General features: G+C 54.1%; 1 long non-coding RNA gene across 2 annotated transcripts in view; it reads left to right on the top strand.

Annotated features, from left to right (window-relative positions):
• The first annotated feature begins 247 nt into the window (after positions 1-247).
• Positions 248-7,377, top strand: part of LOC108310699 — a 19,333-nt gene continuing 12,203 nt past the window's right edge. For both annotated transcript variants that reach the window (XR_005201728.1, XR_001827869.2), the window contains exons 1-2: positions 248-932; positions 6,429-6,624. This is a non-coding gene — a long non-coding RNA (uncharacterized LOC108310699). The remainder of the gene's footprint in view (positions 933-6,428; positions 6,625-7,377) is intronic.

Genomic DNA, 7,377 nt, shown 5'->3' with positions numbered 1-7,377 from the left:
TCTCTCCCTCATCCGATTTCAAGCAGATCACTCCGCTCTTTGTAATTTTTTTGCCTCGGGGATTTTTTTCCAGGCAGAAAGCCAAAGCAGCTCAAAGCCAAAGCCTCTTTCTGTCTTTTGTAAAAACCTAAACCCATTTCATAAAAACCCAAACCCAGGAGGTGAGTGGGAGGGAGAGGGTGAGATTCACTGAGGCTGGGAAGAGGAGGAGGCCGGTGTCCCCAAGGGCCTGAGGTCTGAGCACAGCCCGGGAGGGTGGAGTGCACCCGGCTGCCCACATCGTGGCTGCCCACGTCGTGGCCCGAGGCGCTCATCCCTGGCCAGGATCCCCAGGCACCAGGCAGGGCACAGGAACAGCCGCCAGCCTAAGGCAGCAGGACGTGCAGGCATGGAGTGGCTGCCCAGGAGGCGATGGTGACAGCTCCCTGCCCTGCAGCTTTTCTGGGCACCATGGAAGCTTCTGGATCCTGGACCAACTCTAGGAGGGAAGAGAGTTGCATTTTCTGCCAGCCCCACAGGGTGGGGCTCCAAGTTGGGTTTAAGCTGATTTAAGTAAACAAAGAAATGAACCTTCCGGATTTCTGGACAGCACGGCCCTCCAAGTTCATGGTCTGAGGGTTCTTCTTTGCTCCGAATATGCAGCAGCATTAGATAAAACATTTCAACAAAACAAGCCAAGCACCGCAGACACCAAAAACAGACAGAACAAAACCCGTGGGTGGGGTCTGAGATGGGGCTTCTGGTCTGGAACCAAGGTGGGGGAAGACCTGGCACAGCTCCCAGGGTGGGGAGCAGAGGCCGCTGACTGCACAGAGAGACCCCCACCCAGAGAGGGAATAGAAGGAAAATTCCAGCCGAGTGCTTCCCGGACTTCAGCTTCCAGATTCGAGAACCAGGATGTGGGAGGAAGCAGCCTCCTGTCCAGGACCCAGGTAAGGCACCAGCAGCGCCGTTACTCTGTTTGTGATTTATCCGATGCTCTGTGGGACGTGAAACCTGGTTCACAGAGGGCATCCCTCGAAGCTGCAGAGGCCGATGCAAACCCTCTGGGCAGACAGGGTTGAGTGTGTGTGAGGGGTATGGGCACGGAGAGAAGGAGGAGGGTGGAGAGGCACGGGGCAGAGAGAGGACCAGAGCAGTCGGAAAATGACCTTAAAGTAAGTTTTTTAGGATCTTAAAGAGAAAAGACGAGACACAGCTTACAAAGAGTAATTAACTATACACAAAACTTGGCAGAAATGGAAACGATCAGAACTGATGGAAATGGAAAATATCGAATTAATAAACCTGAAAGTAAAAAAGGTGCTCATTGAAATACAGAGGAAGGCAGCAAATGCAATAAAATCCTCAGCAAATGCAGGCAAAGAGATCTTGGGTGAATTGAAAGACGGACATAAGGAATTCTCCAAGAGCGCATCACACAAGAGCAGGTGAGAGACCAGCAGAGTCGCCCGGGCAACTCTGGCCCGTCCTGGAGGAGGTCCGGGAAAGAGGAGCAGCAGGTGGGGAAATGATATTGAACAGACAGTGCCAAGAAGGGTCCCAAGCCCAGGAAAGATGCAACCCTCGGGCTGGAAGCCACTGTGAGCAAGTCCACTAGAGATAAATCCCATCTCTGTGAGCAGCTGGTCGAATGTGCCCATAAAGTGCCTGCTCGCTGTAAAAATGCTCTTCGCCTTTATGCATTTATAAACAATAACAATAACATAGATAGGGCAAGACACAGGAAACAACGTTCCTTGTTCAGAATAAGGATGTAGATACCTGAGACTTCATGAGAAAAAATCCAGAGTTCCGAATATAGACTGAAAATAAAGGACAACCACTACCAAGAATAGCAATAAAAATCTACAGCCGCGAAACCAAAATGTTTTCATGCTTAGAAAAGGCAGAAAAGATAAAAGCAAGGGAAATCATGGTAAATGAAATATCACATCCAATAATAGAAACAATTTTGATTATTTTAATAATAACCATAACTGTAAAAAGACAAAACTCATGTAAAAAAAAAAAAAACAAAAAACTGGAGACTACAGGATTAAACCTTCATCCCTCAGATTCCGCCAGAGGCTTCATACGAAGACATACATAAAACGAGTGCAGAGACTCTGGTTTTTGATTCATTTTTCTGAGACAGTCTCGCTCCGTCACCCAGGCCAGAGTCAGCGGCGCTATCTCAGCTCACAGTGACTTCTGCCTCCCGGGTTCAAGCGATTCTCCTGCCTCAGCCTCCTGAGTAGCTGGGATTACAGGTGTGTGCCACCACGCCTGCCTAATTTTTCTATTTTTAGTAGAGACAGGGTTGTACCATGTTCGCCAGGCTGGTCTTGAACTCCTGACTCAGGTGATCCACGCACTTCAGCCCCCCAAAGTGCTGGAATTAGAGGTGTGAGCCACGTCGCCCTGCAGGTTTTTTTTTTCTTTTTTGTTGAAGAATGAAAAACAGGAACACGCAGCAACTGCAGATAAAAGGAAGAGGATGTGTCAATAAAAAAAAGTTACATTTACGGCAAACGCCTTCACAGGCTCTAAGGAGTGGCTGGACTAAGTCATGCGGCGGGAATGATCCCTGATTCTCAGGGCTGACAACCACACAGTGACTTCTCACTCCACCGCCCGCGGGCCGGGGCTCTGCTCCCTAACAACCTGACGGGAGCGGCTCCACCTGGGACGTTGCCCGGCTCATGCAGAGAGGGCAGGGAGACTTCCAGAACCACAGGCTGGCTCTCAGTGCTTCTGACGGGAAGCATTGCACACCGCTTGGCCCGCACTTCTCTGTCTGGAGCCCTTCTGAGCTCCACGGGGAGGGCTGGATCTTCTCACCTCAGGCAAGGGAATGCAAACCACTGCAAACAGTGACAGCCCGCCCCACTGCACAGAACGCCACACTGCCACAAACAGGCCAGGCCGTCACCGGAAGCTTGCGTGTACGTAAGAAACAAACATTTATGCACAAGTAAGATATTTTGCTGATGCAGATGCACCACCTTGGGTGGTTGTCTGCAATTTCCAGTTGCTATGGGCTGAACACCTGCGTCGCTCCAAAACTGATAGGTTGAAATCCTCGCCTCAGCGTGACGGAATTAGCAGGAAGGGCCTTTAGGAAGCGATGAGGCCATGGGGGCAGACCCCTCTTAAATGGAATCATGCCTCTTACCAAAGAGGCCCCGGAGAACTTCCTCACCGCTTCCACTGAGTGAGGGCACAGCCAGAAGCCGCCGTCTGTAAGCCAGCAAGTAGCCCTCAGCAGACACCGGCTCTGCCTGCGCTTGGACTTCCCAGCCTCCACAACGGTGAGAGACAGATCTTACTGTTAAGAAGCCGCCCACTTCTTGGCATTTGGTTACAGTGCCCTGAACGGACTGACACCTGCTCCTTCTGCTGACACTGAAGATCACTGGGACAATAAGGGGAGGCATCAAAGATTATCAGTGGGAGGCGGGCTCAGCAGCTCACCCCTGCAACCCCTGCACTTTGGAAGGCTGAGGCAGGAGGATTGCTTGAACTCAGGAGTTCAAGACCAGTCTGGGCAACATGGTGAGACCCCATCTCTACAAAAAAAAAAAAAGAAATGTTTTTATATTTCGTACCTGTGGTCCCAGCTACTTAGGAGAAGGAGACAGGAGAATTGCTTAAGCCCCAGAGGTCCAGGTGCAGTAAGCCTTGATTGTGCCACACCATACTCCAGTCTGGGTGACAGAGTGACACCTTGCCTCAAAAAAAAGAGACTCCTGGGGGAACTTGGCCTCCATTGCTTTTGTCCCTGTTCCTGCCGCAGCCCCCCCTACCTTCTGAAGAGGCTGCCTCTGTCACTGAGTCATGCTGGCCACAGCCAACGGGACGGACCGGGGCGGGAAACAGACACCAGGCCACTCCAGCACATTACCAGGTGGCCTCCGACGTGGCCTGGCAGGAAAGCTCTGCTCCACAAGCACACTCTAAGGCAGCTCAGGGCAGGGCCATGGGACCTGGGGAGGCCAGCGTGGGGACGCGAGGCAGAAACCGGGGTCGGTGGGGGGGTCAGGGGGACAGCCGAGCTGAGACTGGAGGAAAGGGAAGGGGCCGGCTGTCCTGGCCGTGGCCTGGAAGTACAGTCCTGAGAGCCAGTGACGGACTTCATGGCTGAGCAGTGACGGATAAGTGTGTCCTCGGCAGCATTCCCGCCCTTCGAAAGGCCTGCTCTGAGCTGGTGTCGTTTCTCCCGGCTTCCTGCCTCTCTCCAGCCCTAACCTCGTCGACCCCAGCAACTTGGGTACCTCTCTCCTCCTCAGAACAGGACCAATCTGACAGGCAAGTGTGTCACACTCATAATCTTAATATCACATTTAACGCAACCCTGGGGACCTTGGGTGGGGCCGCCTCTCCAGGACGTATTTTTATTGCCGCTCCGCGGGACTTTAAACTTTATTCTCCATTTCATGGCTGTATTTGAGGTGCCTAAGATTTCTGGAAGCCCAGGCCCTGCAGCAGAAAGTGCCCAGGGCTTGCAGGTGGAGGACTTGATTTTTATTCCCGGCCTGGCCAGTGTTCAGCCTGTGACCTTGAACGAGATTTACACCCTCCAAGCTCTGTTTTCTGGGAATGCGAATATCTTCCCCGCCTACTTGATGAGTTCATAATGTGTGCACGCACCAAGCAGACGCCAGTCCTACGGGGCTGTTTGATCTGGAGGCTTAGATGCTTCCAGAGGGTTGCCTAGATTCACCCACCTTTCCTGTGTGTGCTGTGAAACGCTGACGTTCTTTCTCCCCGGGGCCCCTCCTTCCACACCCCATGTGCTTCTCAGAAAACAGTGACAAACCTCAGATAGGGGCTTCTTGCTCACCAAATGTGAGCAGGAACATTTAAAAGGTGTATAGCCAGGCATGGTGGCTCACACCCGTAACCCTAATGCTTTGGGAGGCCAAGGCAGGAGGATCACTTGAGCCCAGGGGTTTGAGTCCAGCCTGGGCAACATAACAAGACCCCATCTCTAAAAAAAATATAGCCACGTATAGTGGCAGGTGGGAGGATCACTTGAGCCTGGGGGTCCAGGCTATAGTGAGCTGAGATCATGCCCCTGTACTCCAGCCTGGGTGACAGGGTGAGATTCTCAGAAAGAAAAGGGAATGAACAAATGAAATAAAGAAAGAAAGATGAAGAGACAGAAGGAGGGAGGGAGGGAAGGAGAAAGAAAGAGAAAGAAGGAAAGAAGGAAGAAAGGAGGGAGGGAGGGAGGGAGAGAAAGAAAGGGAAAGAAGGAAAGAAGGAAGAAAGGAGGGAAGGAGAGAGAGAAAGGGAAGGAAGGAGGAGGGAGGGAGGGACGGGGTGAGGAAGAGTATACTATTTAAATGTAAATCATCTGTAATATTGAAATACCCAACTAAAAACATAAATCTTACGGGGCTTTGGGGCGATTCCAAAACGCTGCCGTTGCTGGGGAATCTGTAGATGAACAAAGGGTCTGATATTTTTTGGGGGAGCCCTCCGGGACTGCTGGGTCTACCTCACCTCCCAACAGCTGGGTCTAGACCTGACGCAGTTGACAGAAAGGTGACCCAGACACCTGTGGTCCCCTGCACCGCACGGCGGGAGGTTGGTTCCTGCCCTTGGGTCTGCCCTGCCTTCGAGAGAGGCTTTGCTGTTGAATGACTCGGCATTTAGGGAATGCCACGCCTCTCTGGCATAAAGGTGCATGGCTTTGCCGTCTGGAAAGGTGCGTGGCTTTGCCTCTGTTCTCGGGAGCCGCTGCCGTTCTGCTGGAGAGCGAGCCGGGTGGGGTGCCGCAGCCTCTCGTAAAGGGTCCTCGTAGCCTCATGTTTTCCTAGGTCTCTGGCCCTCTGTTAATTACTCTTACTATGTCGTTCTGGAGCCAAGAGCAACACTTGTGTCCAGGGTGGGATTAAAAGTTTTCACCGTTTTGGTGTCATCAGGGAGCAGGAAGGGCACCGAGTGGGGCGAGGGGTGCGCTTTCCCATCACCCTTTATCGCCCGCCCGGAGGGACGAGAGGGTGGGCCCCGAGGCGTCTCTGGGAAAGCCGGTCCTTGATCTGCTCCGGGTCTAACCCCCAGTCCTTGGCAGGGAGACGGACTAAGGTTTCCGAGAGGGAGGGGAAAGGTCATATTTTAAGGAGCTTTCAGGCTTTCTGAGTGTTAATTTTAGGTCATAGAAAGGTGAAGCAGGCCGTTCCCAAGCTCTAAGAATGTGACGAGACCTCTGTGGTGCGGGCCGGAGGCGGTGGCTGGTGCAGGAGCGCAGTCCCGGAGTGGCGCGGTCTCTCGTGGGTCCACAACGTGGCACTGTGAGCTGCAGCAGAGCCTGCAACCTTGACCCTCCCGAGCTGCCGGGAGGCTGGCACGGTTTCCACCAGTGGCCGCAAAAGCTGAAGGCCAGCACTTTGTCATTTTGCATTTTTAGATTATATTTTCCCCTTTTCCTCCTTTTAAAGGAACTGGTGTCCAGAACAGGCTCGTGCTGAGCTGTGTGTGAAGGTGGGCTGAGGTGGAGGCCAGGCAGCCAGGAGCCCCCAGGCTTGACTTGTCCCACAGCACGCCCGAGCCCATGCCAAGCCTGCCCAAGATGGTGAAGGGGACACGGTCCCAGGCGAGCAAGCTGGCTCAAAGCCAGTGACAGCTTTCCCAGAGGTGAGGTGTTCTAGGGAGAATGACACGCTGCACACTCCCTGCCCCATGGAAGTGGGCCCCAAGCCCCTCTGTGGGGGTGCACAGGCCTGGGAAGCCCACCCTCCACAGGCGCCCTGGGCAAAGCTGGGTCTGGCCTCTTGCAGACGCTGGGGTTTGGCCAGAGCCCCAAGAAGAGGGCAGCTGAAGTCTCTCCTCCTGCGGCCCTAGGCTCTGCCCCAGGCTGCCCGCAGCCCCTCCGGACCCCAGAGATTGGGGAACCAGGGGCCACACTGTGAAGGGGCCCTGCCTTCACTCAGATGCCCTCTCTGGCTCTACCTTGCCTGGCCTGGTGGGATGGAGGGAGTGGAGTCAGCTTCATCACCAGTGGTCAGATGTCTCCACCTCGGGCCAACTCCTGCGGAAACCAGACTCAGAGCGTCCAGTCCTCCCTGGCGGCTGAGGAGTCCTGGAGTTCAATGACATGAAGTTCCAGATGGACGCACCTGTGTTCATCAGGGCTGGAAAGAGCTGAGGGCTGGCGTAACCCCTCTCCCTGCTCAGCTACCTGGCCTCCCAGTGGCTAGAAAGCTGGGCAAGACCAGGCAGATGCAGGGCCTGGGTTCCGGACACCTCAGCCTCCAGCTGGGCAGAGCTGGGAAGGACCCACGCAGCACAGCACAGAGGAGGTGCTCCCACCCGGCACAGCACAGAGGAGAGGAGGTGCTCCCACCCAGCACAGCACAGAGGAGGTGCTCCCACCCCAGCACAGCACAG

Source organism: Cebus imitator, unplaced genomic scaffold, assembly GCF_001604975.1.
Source record: "Cebus imitator isolate Cc_AM_T3 unplaced genomic scaffold, Cebus_imitator-1.0 Scaffold106, whole genome shotgun sequence".
Lineage (NCBI taxonomy): Eukaryota > Metazoa > Chordata > Mammalia > Primates > Cebidae > Cebus > Cebus imitator.
Note: the sequence above shows the minus strand (reverse complement) of the source record. Positions and strands in the feature narration are given on the sequence as shown.